Genomic DNA, 14,594 nt, shown 5'->3' on the forward strand with positions numbered 1-14,594 from the left:
AAAGATATAAAACTGTATTTTTTTTGTGAAGAATCATCAACAAGTGGGACACAATCATGAAGTGGAATAACATTTATTGGATATTTCAAACTTTTTTAACAAAACAGAAACTGAAAAATTGGGCGTGCAAAATTATTCAGCCCCCTTAAGATAATACTTTGTAGCGCCACCTTTTGCTGCGATTACAGCTGTAAGTCGCTTGGGGTATGTCTCTATCAGTTTTGCACATCGAGAGACTGATATTTTTTCCCATTCCTCCTTGCAAAACAGCTCGAGCTCAGTGAGGTTGGATGGAGAGCATTTGTGAACAGTAGTTTTCAGTTCTTTCCACAGATTCTCGATTGGATTCAGGTCTGGACTTTGACTTGGCCATTCTAACACCTGGATATGTTTATTTTTGAAACATTCCATTGTAGATTTTGCTTCGTGTTTTGGATAATTTTCTTGTTGGAAGACAAATCTCCGTCCCAGTCTCAGGTCTTTTGCAGACTCCATCAGGTGTTCTTCCAGAATGTTCCTGTATTTGGCTCCATCCATCTTCCCATCAATTTTAACCATCTTCCCTGTCCCTGCTGAAGAAAAGCAGGCCAAAACCATGATTCTGCCACCACCATGTTTGACAGTGGGGATGGTGTGTTCAGGGTGATGAGCTGTGTTGCTTTTACGCCAAACAGAACGTTTTGCATTGTTGCCAAGGTGGCTTGTGGCAAACTTTAAACAACACTTTTTATGGATATCTTTAAGAAATGGCTTTCTTCTTGCCACTCTTCCATAAAGGCCAGATTTGTGCAATATACGACTGATTGTTGTCCTATGGACAGAGTGTCCCACCTCAGCTGTAGATCTCTGCAGTTCATCCAGAGTGATCTTGGGCCTCTTGGCTGCATCTCCGATCAGTCTTCTCCTTGTATTAGCTGAAAGTTTAGAGGGACGGCCAGGTCTTGGTAGATTTGGAGTGGTCTGATACTCCTTCCATTTCAATATTATCACTTGCACAGTGCTCCTTGGGATGTTTAAAGCTTGGGAAATCCTTTTGTATCCAAATCCGGCTTTAAACTTCTTCACAATAGTATCTCGGACCTGCCTGGTGTGTTCCTTGTTCTTCATGATGCTCTCTGCGCTTTTAACGGACCTCTGAGACTATCACAGTGCAGGTGCATTTATACGGAGACTTAATTACACACAGGTGGATTGTATTTATCATCATTAGTCATTTAGGTCAACATTGGATCATTCAGAGAGTTTGCTGCACTGAAAGTAAAGGGGCTGAATAATTTTGCACGCCCAATTTTGCACGCCCAATTTTGCACGCCCAAAAGTTTGAAATATCCAATAAATGTCGTTCCACTTCATGATTGTGTCCCACTTGTTGTTGATTCTTCACAAAAAAATACAGTTTTATATCTTTATGTTTGAAGCCTGAAATGTGGCAAAAGGTCGCAAAGTTCAAGGGGGCCGAATACTTTCGCAAGGCACTGTATCCATCTCTCTGTTTGACTTGTATTGTGGAGTGATAGAGTCAGTTGGGTCTAAGCAATGGCACAATGACCTTCATGCATGTGTACTAGATATAGCAGCAGAGAGGAGGAAAGAGAGGAGGAAAGAGAGGAGGAAAGAGAGGGGGAGATAAAGGAAGAGAGAGAGGAGGAGAGAGAAGGAGGATAGAGGAGGAGAGAGGAAAGAGGAGGAGAGGAGGAGGAGAGAGGAAAGAGAAGGAGAGGAGGAGGAGAGAGGAGTATAGAGGAGAGAGGAGGAGGAGAGAGAGAAGGAGAGGAGGAGGATAGAGGAGGATATAGGAGAGAGGAGGAGGAGAGGAGGAGGAGAGAGGAGAGAGGGGGAGAGAGGAGGATAGAGGGGAGAGGAGGAGAGAGAGGAGGAGGATAGAGGAGGAGGAGGAGAGATGATATGGTGAATGTCAAGATATGACCTACTGGCTAGCAATTGTGTGTGTGTGAGTGTGTGTGTGTGTGTGTGTGTGTGTGTGTGTGCACGTGCATGCGTGTGTGTGTGTTGTATTTGCATTTCATATATTAGTGTCAAAAGGAAAATAAATATTCATATTCAGCCATAATGGCATGTTAATACCCATAAGGCCATATAACTCTATAAATGGAAAACTGTTTCAGCTTGCGGGCGTTCTGACCTGGCAGCCTTGGTTACCTGTAGACAGCTGAGTTCATGTCCTCTTCCCTCAAGAGATGCTTTAACCGTTGGAAACCACTCATATCATCTATTCCATATTAATAATGCATTGGCTTTTGAAATCACATAGTTAAAGAAAAAAATGGAAATGCATCCCAACAACTGTCTTTTTTTTTACATGTAGAAATAAAAAATAAAAATCACTCTCTCTATTTTATGTTTTCTGTTTTTTGGACAAATTAGCATACGCCCACTCTACTGTAATGCAGTGTGACCAGTAAAGTTGTGAACCGGGTTGATGATGTACCTGAAAGGTCTACCTGAGGGAGGGTTGATGCCCTGTCCTGTCAAACAATCCCCCACCAGCATGTTAGCAACACTCATAGCTCTCCTCAACCCCCCTTTCCCCTTGCCCTCTGCCTCATCACACATTCAAACAACAACATCTCTCCCTGCGGGGTTGGGAGCGAGGTTGGCCGGCGTTGCGAAAGCTTGTTTTGTCTCCCAAAGCTTTTTGAATGTCAAAAGGTGGCCAATCTTATTTTCTGTACCTGTTTAATTAGAGAATGCTTATCGTAGCCGCATGCCGCATGCACAGTGCCTCGACAGGGTGGCAACACCCCAGTGTTGTAAAATTAATTATTTCACTAATGTGGACCTGGTGCATGTGAAATAGCTGAACTCTACCCAAATAGCTCATTAATCTCCAGACATCCACTACTGGGTTAGGTGAAGTGGTCCTGAATTTCAATACCCACCCTCGCCATCCGTAACCTTTCTCTCTCAGCCGAGGGGAACAGTGGAGAGCTAGAGAGGTAGAGAGGTAGGGGAACTGTGGAGTGTTAGAGAGGTAACGAGGAATCATCTCTGTCTCTCTACTGGCTCTATATATCTCTCACTTTGAGCCAGGCGGTAATATACACCTACGCACACATACACGGACACACATAATGTGTTTTCACCACACATACACACTTTCAAAGACTCGCAAGTGGAGCAACTGAATGCAAAGTGCTCAATATACTCTGAATATATATATATATATATATATATATATATATATATATATATATATATATATTTATATATTTATTTATTAAAAAAGGGGAAACTGACTGCAGGAGAATAATGTGAAAAGTCCCCAATGCAACTCACTGGGCCCCAGAAGAGCTGATGTACCCTACATGTACCTTATTTTAGAATTATCAAAGAATGAAAAATCACCCCCCTATTATTTAAAACAATGTCACCCCCAAACCCAAAGCAATTTCTCAGTAATATTTTAAAATGGTCCTTATGTTGCAAGTAGCTTCCCGAACTAGAATCTAGTCTACTAAGCATAACACTGCAATGCTTTTCCTCCAGTGGCCCAACACACAATCAAAAGTACTGTGATATCTCAGTGCACATTTTGCAGCATCCCAAAATAAAATATCCGATGCATGATCCTTGGGAATTTAAAAAAATATATTAATGAAGAAAAAAAGAGCTCGTTATCAGAGAGAACAAAGTCACCCCGACCCCTCAACAAACCCAAAGCCTGATTATCAATCCAAAACAAGATCCAGGATTCCTCATTAAGTGGTCCTCTGGGGCAGTTCAGAGGGATGGAAGGGGGACTTTTAACTGGAGTTCCTTGTCAAAGAAAGGTGCTTAGGAATGCACAGTGTCATGTCCAACTCTACCTGGAGACTACTGAGTAGCTGCACACAGTGTACTATTAGAACTATTATTACCTCTCAAAGTCATTGATTGGTACTTTGGTGCTGAACTTTCCCCAATTTAAAGCACAGTTTCTGTCCATCAGTTGAATGTTTCCACTTTGTTGGACAAAACCAGCTTTAGACTACTTGTTTAGAATCTTTACACTACTTGTTTAGAATCTTTACACTACTTGTTTAGAATCTTTACACTTCTTCTTTAGAATCTTTACACTACTTCTTTAGAATCTTTACACTACTTGTTTAGAATCTTTACACTACTTCTTTAGAATCTTTACACTACTTCTTTAGAATCTTTACTCTACTTATTTTGAACGTTTAGATGACTTCTGTGTAATTTACATCTCTTTAGATGTGTGAAAAGTCATCAAACACAAGAAGGTCCTACAGTGTCCTGGAAGAGTTAGTATCAGTTGACTGGCACAGTGGTCTAGAGCCACCACATACAGACCCTAGTTCGATTCCAGTCTGTATCACAATCAGCCGTGATTGGGAATACCATCGGGCGGCGAACAAGTGGCTCAGCATCGACCGAGTTAGGATTTGGCCGGGGTAGGCGGTCCTCTTTAAATAAGGATGTGTTCTTAACTGGCTGTGTGTGTGTGTGTGTGTGTGTGTGTGTGTGTGTGTGTGTGTGTGTGTGTGTGTGTGTGTGTGTGTGTGTGTGTGTGTGTGTGTGTGTGTGTGTGTGTGTGTCTGTGTGTGTGTGTGTGTGTGTGTGTGTGTGTGTGTGTGTGTGTGTGTGTGTGTGTGTGTGTGTGTGTGTGTGTGTGTGTGTGTGTGTGTGTGTGTGTGTTGATCAGTAATTCTCAGGCTTAGGATCCCCATACAGGGTCGCTCCCTAGGCCTCAGTCAAGCCTAGTTGGATGACTACCTATGCTCCCTAATCCCCAGTCACCAGCTCCATGAGGAATGCTTTACCAGCAGTCTTGAAGAGTTCCCACATTTACTGAGCACTTGTTGGCTGATTTTTCTTCACGCTGTTGTCCAACTCATCCCAAACCATCTCAATTGGATTGAGGTCAGGTAATTGTCCAGGTCATCTGATGCAGCACTCCATCACTCTCCTTCTTGGTCAAATAGCACTAACACAGCCTGGAGGTGTGTTCCGGGTCATTACTTTCCCCTAACCCTACCATCCCTCCCTTAATTGAAATAAACTAATAGACAACAATACTTAGGCTTCTACTTCCAGTTTATACATAAAAGAAATGTACAGACACGGTACATTTCACGTGGGTTATCTTTCTTTGTTTGTTTTTAGTCCCACCCTTCAGCTACCCTCCACCCCTCCCGTCTATCTCTGAAAACCAGCCAGTCCCACCCTTCAGCTACCCTCCACCCCTCCCGTCTATCTCTGAAAACCAGCCAGTCCCACCCTTCAGCTACCCTCCACCCCTCCCGTCTATCTCTGAACACCAGCCAGTCCCACCCTTCAGCTACCCTCCACCCCTCCCGTCTATCTCTGAACACCAGCCAGTCCCACCCTTCAGCTACCCTCCACCCCTCCCGTCTATCTCTGAACACCAGCCAGTCCCACCCTTCAGCTACCCTCAACCCCTCCCGTCTATCTCTGAAAACCAGCCAGTCCCACCCTTCAGCTACCCTCCACCCCTCCCGTCTATCTCTGAACACCAGCCAGTCCCACCCTTCAGCTACCCTCCACCCCTCCCGTCTATCTCTGAAACCAGCCAGTCCCACCCTTCAGCTACCCTCCACCCCTCCCGTCTATCTCTGAAAACCAGCCAGTCCCACCCTTCAGCTACCCTCCACCCCTCCCGTCTATCTCTGAACACCAGCCAGTCCCACCCTTCAGCTACCCTCCACCCCTCCCGTCTATCTCTGAACACCAGCCAGTCCCACCCTTCAGCTACCCTCCACCCCTCCCGTCTATCTCTGAACACCAGCCAGTCCCACCCTTCAGCTACCCTCAACCCCTCCCGTCTATCTCTGAAAACCAGCCAGTCCCACCCTTCAGCTACCCTCCACCCCTCCCGTCTATCTCTGAAAACCAGCCAGTCCCACCCTTCAGCTACCCTCCACCCCTCCCGTCTATCTCTGAAAACCAGCCAGTCCCACCCTTCAGCTACCCTCAACCCCTCCCATCTATCTCTGAAAACCAGCCAGTCCCACCCTTCAGCTACCCTCCACCCCTCCCATCTATCTCTGAAAACCAGCCAGTCCCACCCTTCAGCTACCCTCCACCCCTCCCATCTATCTCTGAAAACCAGCCAGTCCCACCCTTCAGCTACCCTCCACCCCTCCCATCTATCTCTGAACACCACAGTCCCACCCTTCAGCTACCCTCCACCCCTCCCATCTATCTCTGAAAACCAGCCAGTCCCACCTTCAGCTACCCTCCACCCCTCCCATCTATCTCTGAAAACCAGCCAGTCCCACCCTTCAGCTACCCTCCACCCCTCCCGTCTATCTCTGAAAACCAGCCAGTCCCACCCTTCAGCTACCCTCCACCCCTCCCATCTATCTCTGAAAACCAGCCAGTCCCACCCTTCAGCTACCCTCCACCCCTCCCATCTATCTCTGAAACCAGCCAGTCCCACCCTTCAGCTACCCTCCACCCCTCCCATCTATCTCTGAAACCAGCCAGTCCCACCCTTCAGCTACCCTCCACCCTCCCATCTATCTCTGAACACCAGCCAGTCCCACCCTTCAGCTACCCTCCACCCCTCCCATCTATCTCTGAAAACCAGCCAGTCCCACCCTTCAGCTACCCTCCACCCCTCCCATCTATCTCTGAAAACCAGCCAGTCCCACCCTTCAGCTACCCTCCACCCCTCCCGTCTATCTCTGAAACCAGCCAGTCCCACCCTTCAGCTACCCTCCACCCCTCCCGTCTATCTCTGAAACCAGCCAGTCCCACCCTTCAGCTACCCTCCACCCTCCCATCTATCTCTGAAAACCAGCCAGTCCCACCCTTCAGCTACCCTCCACCCCTCCCATCTATCTCTGAAAACCAGCCAGTCCCACCCTTCAGCTACCCTCCACCCCTCCCATCTATCTCTGAAAACCAGCCAGTCCCACCCTTCAGCTACCCTCCACCCCTCCCATCTATCTCTGAAAACCAGCCAGTCCCACCCTTCAGCTACCCTCCACCCCTCCCATCTATCTCTGAAAACCAGCCAGTCCCACCCTTCAGCTACCCTCCACCCCTCCCATCTATCTCTGAAAACCAGCCAGTCCCACCCTTCAGCTACCCTCCACCCCTCCCATCTATCTCTGAAAACCAGCCAGTCCCACCCTTCAGCTACCCTCCACCCCTCCCGTCTATCTCTGAACACCAGCCAGTCCCTCCACCCCTCCCGTCTATCTCTGAACACCAGCCAGTCCCTCCACCCCTCCCATCTATCTCTGAACACCAGCCAGTCCCACCCTTCAGCTACCCTCCACCCCTCCCATCTATCTCTGAAAACCAGCCAGTCCCACCCTTCAGCTACCCTCCACCCCTCCCATCTATCTCTGAAAACCAGCCAGTCCCACCCTTCAGCTACCCTCCACCCCTCCCATCTATCTCTGAAAACCAGCCAGTCCCACCCTTCAGCTACCCTCCACCCCTCCCATCTATCTCTGAACACCAGCCAGTCCCACCCTTCAGCTACCCTCCACCCCTCCCATCTATCTCTGAACACCAGCCAGTCCCACCCTTCAGCTACCCTCCACCCCTCCCATCTATCTCTGAAAACCAGCCAGTCCCACCCTTCAGCTACCCTCCACCCCTCCCGTCTATCTCTGAAAACCAGCCAGTCCCACCCTTCAGCTACCCTCCACCCCTCCCGTCTATCTCTGAAAACCAGCCAGTCCCACCCTTCAGCTACCCTCCACCCCTCCCATCTATCTCTGAAAACCAGCCAGTCCCACCCTTCAGCTACCCTCCACCCCTCCCGTCTATCTCTGAAAACCAGCCAGTCCCACCCTTCAGCTACCCTCCACCCCTCCCGTCTATCTCTGAAAACCAGCCAGTCCCACCCTTCAGCTACCCTCCACCCCTCCCATCTATCTCTGAAAACCAGCCAGTCCCACCCTTCAGCTACCCTCCACCCCTCCCGTCTATCTCTGAAAACCAGCCAGTCCCACCCTTCAGCTACCCTCCACCCCTCCCGTCTATCTCTGAAAACCAGCCAGTCCCACCCTTCAGCTACCCTCCACCCCTCCCGTCTATCTCTGAAAACCAGCCAGTCCCACCCTTCAGCTACCCTCAACCCCTCCCATCTATCTCTGAACACCAGCCAGTCCCTCAACCCCTCCCATCTATCTCTGAACACCACAGTCCCACCCTTCAGCTACCCTCCACCCCTCCCGTCTATCTCTGAAAACCAGCCAGTCCCACCCTTCAGCTACCCTCCACCCCTCCCGTCTATCTCTGAAAACCAGCCAGTCCCACCCTTCAGCTACCCTCAACCCCTCCCATCTATCTCTGAAAACCAGCCAGTCCCACCCTTCAGCTACCCTCCACCCCTCCCGTCTATCTCTGAAAACCAGCCAGTCCCACCCTTCAGCTACCCTCCACCCCTCCCGTCTATCTCTGAAAACCAGCCAGTCCCACCCTTCAGCTACCCTCAACCCCTCCCATCTATCTCTGAAAACCAGCCAGTCCCACCCTTCAGCTACCCTCCACCCCTCCCGTCTATCTCTGAAAACCAGCCAGTCCCACCCTTCAGCTACCCTCCACCCCTCCCGTCTATCTCTGAAAACCAGCCAGTCCCACCCTTCAGCTACCCTCCACCCCTCCCATCTATCTCTGAAAACCAGCCAGTCCCACCCTTCAGCTACCCTCAACCCCTCCCATCTATCTCTGAAAACCAGCCAGTCCCACCCTTCAGCTACCCTCCACCCCTCCCGTCTATCTCTGAAAACCAGCCAGTCCCACCCTTCAGCTACCCTCCACCCCTCCCGTCTATCTCTGAAAACCAGCCAGTCCCACCCTTCAGCTACCCTCAACCCCTCCCATCTATCTCTGAAAACCAGCCAGTCCCACCCTTCAGCCACCCTCCACCCCTCCCGTCTATCTCTGAAAACCAGCCAGTCCCACCCTTCAGCTACCCTCAACCCCTCCCGTCTATCTCTGAAAACCAGCCAGTCCCACCCTTCAGCTACCCTCAACCCCTCCCGTCTATCTCTGAACACCAGCCAGTCCCTCAACCCCTCCCGTCTATTTCTAAACACCAGCCAGTCCCACCCTTCAGCTACCCTCAACCCCTCCCGTCTATCTCTGAAAACCAGCCAGTCCCACCCTTCAGCTACCCTCCACCCCTCCCGTCTATCTCTGAAAACCAGCCAGTCCCACCCTTCAGCTACCCTCAACCCCTCCCATCTATCTCTGAAAACCAGCCAGTCCCACCCTTCAGCTACCCTCCACCCCTCCCGTCTATCTCTGAAAACCAGCCAGTCCCACCCTTCAGCTACCCTCCACCCCTCCCGTCTATCTCTGAAAACCAGCCAGTCCCACCCTTCAGCTACCCTCAACCCCTCCCGTCTATCTCTGAAAACCAGCCAGTCCCACCCTTCAGCTACCCTCCACCCCTCCCGTCTATCTCTGAAACCAGCCAGTCCCACCCTTCAGCTACCCTCAACCCCTCCCATCTATCTCTGAAAACCAGCCAGTCCCACCCTTCAGCTACCCTCCACCCCTCCCATCTATCTCTGAAAACCAGCCAGTCCCACCCTTCAGCTACCCTCCACCCCTCCCGTCTATCTCTGAAAACCAGCCAGTCCCACCCTTCAGCTATCCTCAACCCCTCCCGTCTATCTCTGAAAACCAGCCAGTCCCACCCTTCAGCTATCCTCAACCCCTCCCGTCTATCTCTGAACACCAGCCAGTCCCACCCTTCAGCTATCCTCAACCCCTCCCGTCTATCTCTGAACACCAGCCAGTCCCACCCTTCAGCTACCCTCAACCCCTCCCGTATATCTCTGAAAACCAGCCAGTCCCACCCTTCAGCTACCCTCCACCCCTCCCATCTATCTCTGAAAACCAGCCAGTCCCACCCTTCAGCTATCCTCAACCCCTCCCGTCTATCTCTGAACACCAGCCAGTCCCACCCTTCAGCTATCCTCAACCCCTCCCGTCTATCTCTGAACACCAGCCAGTCCCACCCTTCAGCTATCCTCCAACCCCTCCCGTCTATCTCTGAACACCAGCCAGTCCCACCCTTCAGCTACCCTCAACCCCTCCCGTATATCTCTGAAAACCAGCCAGTCCCACCCTTCAGCTACCCTCCACCCCTCCCATCTATCTCTGAAAACCAGCCAGTCCCACCCTTCAGCTATCCTCAACCCCTCCCGTCTATCTCTGAACACCAGCCAGTCCCACCCTTCAGCTACCCTCCACCCCTCCCGTCTATCTCTGAACACCAGCCAGTCCCACCCTTCAGCTATCCTCAACCCCTCCCGTCTATCTCTGAACACCAGCCAGTCCCACCCTTCAGCTATCCTCAACCCCTCCCGTCTATCTCTGAAAACCAGCCAGTCCCACCCTTCAGCTACCCTCAACCCCTCCCGTCTATCGCTGAAAACCAGCCAGTCCCACCCTTCAGCTACCCTCCACCCCTCCCGTCTATCTCTGAAACCAGCCAGTCCCACCCTTCAGCTACCCTCCACCCCTCCCGTCTATCTCTGAAAACCAGCCAGTCCCACCCTTCAGCTACCCTCCACCCCTCCCGTCTATCTCTGAAAACCAGCCAGTCCCACCCTTCAGCTACCCTCAACCCCTCCCATCTATCTCTGAAAACCAGCCAGTCCCACCCTTCAGCTACCCTCCACCCCTCCCGTCTATCTCTGAAAACCAGCCAGTCCCACCCTTCAGCTACCCTCCACCCCTCCCGTCTATCTCTGAAAACCAGCCAGTCCCACCCTTCAGCTACCCTCAACCCCTCCCATCTATCTCTGAAAACCAGCCAGTCCCACCCTTCAGCTACCCTCCACCCCTCCCGTCTATCTCTGAAAACCAGCCAGTCCCACCCTTCAGCTACCCTCAACCCCTCCCATCTATCTCTGAAAACCAGCCAGTCCCACCCTTCAGCTACCCTCCACCCCTCCCATCTATCTCTGAAAACCAGCCAGTCCCACCCTTCAGCTACCCTCCACCCCTCCCGTCTATCTCTGAAAACCAGCCAGTCCCACCCTTCAGCTACCCTCCACCCCTCCCGTCTATCTCTGAAAACCAGCCAGTCCCACCCTTCAGCTACCCTCCACCCCTCCCGTCTATCTCTGAAAACCAGCCAGTCCCACCCTTCAGCTACCCTCCACCCCTCCCGTCTATCTCTGAAAACCAGCCAGTCCCACCCTTCAGCTACCCTCAACCCCTCCCGTCTATCTCTGAAAACCAGCCAGTCCCACCCTTCAGCTACCCTCAACCCCTCCCGTCTATCTCTGAACACCAGCCAGTCCCACCCTTCAGCTACCCTCAACCCCTCCCGTCTATCTCTGAACACCAGCCAGTCCCACCCTTCAGCTACCCTCAACCCCTCCCGTCTATCTCTGAAAACCAGCCAGTCCCACCCTTCAGCTACCCTCAACCCCTCCCGTCTATCTCTGAAAACCAGCCAGTCCCACCCCTCCGCTACCCTCAACCCCTCCCGTCTATCTCTGAACACCAGCCAGTCCCTCAACCCCTCCCGTCTATCTCTAAACACCAGCCAGTCCCACCCTTCAGCTACCCTCAACCCCTCCCGTCTATCTCTGAAAACCAGCCAGTCCCACCCTTCAGCTATCCTCAACCCCTCCCGTCTATCTCTGAACACCAGCCAGTCCCACCCTTCAGCTACCCTCAACCCCTCCCGTCTATCTCTGAAAACCAGCCAGTCCCACCCTTCAGCTACCCTCCACCCCTCCCGTCTATCTCTGAAACCAGCCAGTCCCACCCTTCAGCTACCCTCCACCCCTCCCGTCTATCTCTGAAAACCAGCCAGTCCCACCCTTCAGCTACCCTCAACCCCTCCCATCTATCTCTGAAAACCAGCCAGTCCCACCCTTCAGCTACCCTCCACCCCTCCCGTCTATCTCTGAAAACCAGCCAGTCCCACCCTTCAGCTACCCTCAACCCCTCCCATCTATCTCTGAAAACCAGCCAGTCCCACCCTTCAGCTACCCTCCACCCCTCCCGTCTATCTCTGAAAACCAGCCAGTCCCACCCTTCAGCTACCCTCAACCCCGCCCGTCTATCTCTGAAAACCAGCCAGTCCCACCCTTCAGCTACCCTCCACCCCTCCCGTCTATCTCTGAAAACCAGCAAGTCCCACCCTTCAGCTACCCTCCACCCCTCCCGTCTATCTCTGAAAACCAGCCAGTCCCACCCTTCAGCTACCCTCAACCCCTCCCGTATATCTCTGAAAACCAGCCAGTCCCACCCTTCAGCTACCCTCCACCCCTCCCGTCTATCTCTGAAAACCAGCCAGTCCCACCCTTCAGCTACCCTCCACCCCTCCCGTCTATCTCTGAAAACCAGCCAGTCCCACCCTTCAGCTACCCTCCACCCCTCCCGTCTATCTCTGAAAACCAGCCAGTCCCACCCTTCAGCTACCCTCCACCCCTCCCGTCTATCGCTGAACACCAGCCAGTCCCTCAACCCCTCCCATCTATCTCTGAACACCACAGTCCCACCCTTCAGCTACCCTCCACCCCTCCCGTCTATCTCTGAAAACCAGCCAGTCCCACCCTTCAGCTACCCTCAACCCCTCCCGTCTATCTCTGAACACCAGCCAGTCCCTCAACCCCTCCCGTCTATCTCTGAAAACCAGCCAGTCCCACCCTTCAGCTACCCTCCACCCCTCCCGTCTATCTCTGAAACCAGCCAGTCCCACCCTTCAGCTACCCTCCACCCCTCCCGTCTATCTCTGAAAACCAGCCAGTCCCACCCTTCAGCTACCCTCAACCCCTCCCGTCTATCTCTGAAAACCAGCCAGTCCCACCCTTCAGCTACCCTCAACCCCTCCCGTCTATCTCTGAAAACCAGCCAGTCCCACCCTTCAGCTACCCTCAACCCCGCCCGTCTATCTCTGAAAACCAGCCAGTCCCACCCTTCAGCTACCCTCAACCCCTCCCGTCTATCTCTGAAAACCAGCCAGTCCCACCCTTCAGCTACCCTCAACCCCTCCCGCCTTCTGAAAACCAGCCAGTCCCACCCTTCAGCTACCCTCCACCCTCCATTCTATCTCTTAAAACCAGCCAGTCCCACCCTTCAGCTACCCTCCACCCCTCCCGTCTATCTCTGAAAACCAGCCAGTCCCACCCTTCAGCTACCCTCAACCCCTCCCGTCTATCTCTGAAAACCAGCCAGTCCCACCCTTCAGCTACCCTCAACCCCTCCCGTCTATCTCTGAAAACCAGCCAGTCCCACCCTTCAGCTACCCTCAACCCCTCCCGTCTATCTCTGAAAACCAGCCAGTCCCACCCTTCAGCTACCCTCAACCCCTCCCGTCTATCTCTGAACACCAGCCAGTCCCTCAACCCCTCCCTTCTATTTCTGAACACCAGCCAGTCCCACCCTTCAGCTACCCTCAACCCCGCCCGTCTATCTCTGAAAACCAGCCAGTCCCACCCTTCAGCTACCCTCAACCCCTCCCGTCTATCTCTGAAAACCAGCCAGTCCCACCCTTCAGCTACCCTCAACCCCGCCCGTCTATCTCTGAAAACCAGCCAGTCCCACCCTTCAGCTACCCTCAACCCCTCCCGTCTATCTCTGAAAACCAGCCAGTCCCACCCTTCAGCTACCCTCAACCCCGCCCGTCTATCTCTGAAACCAGCCAGTCCCACCCTTCAGCTACCCTCAACCCCTCCCGTCTATCTCTGAAAACCAGCCAGTCCCACCCTTCAGCTACCCTCAACCCCGCCCGTCTATCTCTGAAAACCAGCTAGTTCAGACGTATAATTGACACGTTTTTCAACTGTAATGTTGCACAAAAGTTCTGAACCTTTCTATTCTCATAGCTTCTCCAGAATGTAAATTAAAGACAAAACATGTATTTTTTATATTATTGATCAATTGACTGACTTTTCAAGTCACCCATCAGTACTATTTGCAGAGTTAGCTCCAGGTAAATGTTACAATTCTTTAAAAACATTTTTTTTACCCCTTTTTCTCCCCAATTTCGTGGTATCCAATTGTTGAGTAGCTACTATCTTGTCTCATCGCTACAACTCCCATACGGCTTCGGGAGAGACGAAGGTTGAAAGTCATGCGTCCTCCGATACACAACCCAACCAAGCCACACTCCTTCTTAACACAGCGCGCATCCAACCCGGAAGCCAGCCGCACCAATGTGTTGGAGGAAACACTGTGCACCTGGCAACCTTGGCTAGCGTGCACTGCGCCTGGCCCATCACAGGAGAACGACCGCGATGAGACAAGGACATCCCTACCGGCCAGGCCCTCCATAACCCGGACGACGCTAGGAAACTGGAGTCGCCCCACGGACCTCCCGGTCAGGTGGAATAGAGCCTGGGCGGAACCCAGAGTCTCTGATGGCACAGCTGGCGCTGCAGTACCACACCCGGTCCTCCGGGTGGCGCAGTGCGACCAAAAACAATCTACCTACGACCAAAAACAAGCTACATATGGGCAGTACCAAAACTAATTATATATATATACACCAACGAAAATAAATATATATATATATATACAGCAATGAAAATAAATATATATATATATATAATATACACCAACGAAAATACATATATATATATATATACACACCAAGGAAAATACATATATATATA

Source organism: Oncorhynchus keta, chromosome 13 (genome assembly GCF_023373465.1).
Source record: "Oncorhynchus keta strain PuntledgeMale-10-30-2019 chromosome 13, Oket_V2, whole genome shotgun sequence".
NCBI classification, from domain to species: domain Eukaryota; kingdom Metazoa; phylum Chordata; class Actinopteri; order Salmoniformes; family Salmonidae; genus Oncorhynchus; species Oncorhynchus keta.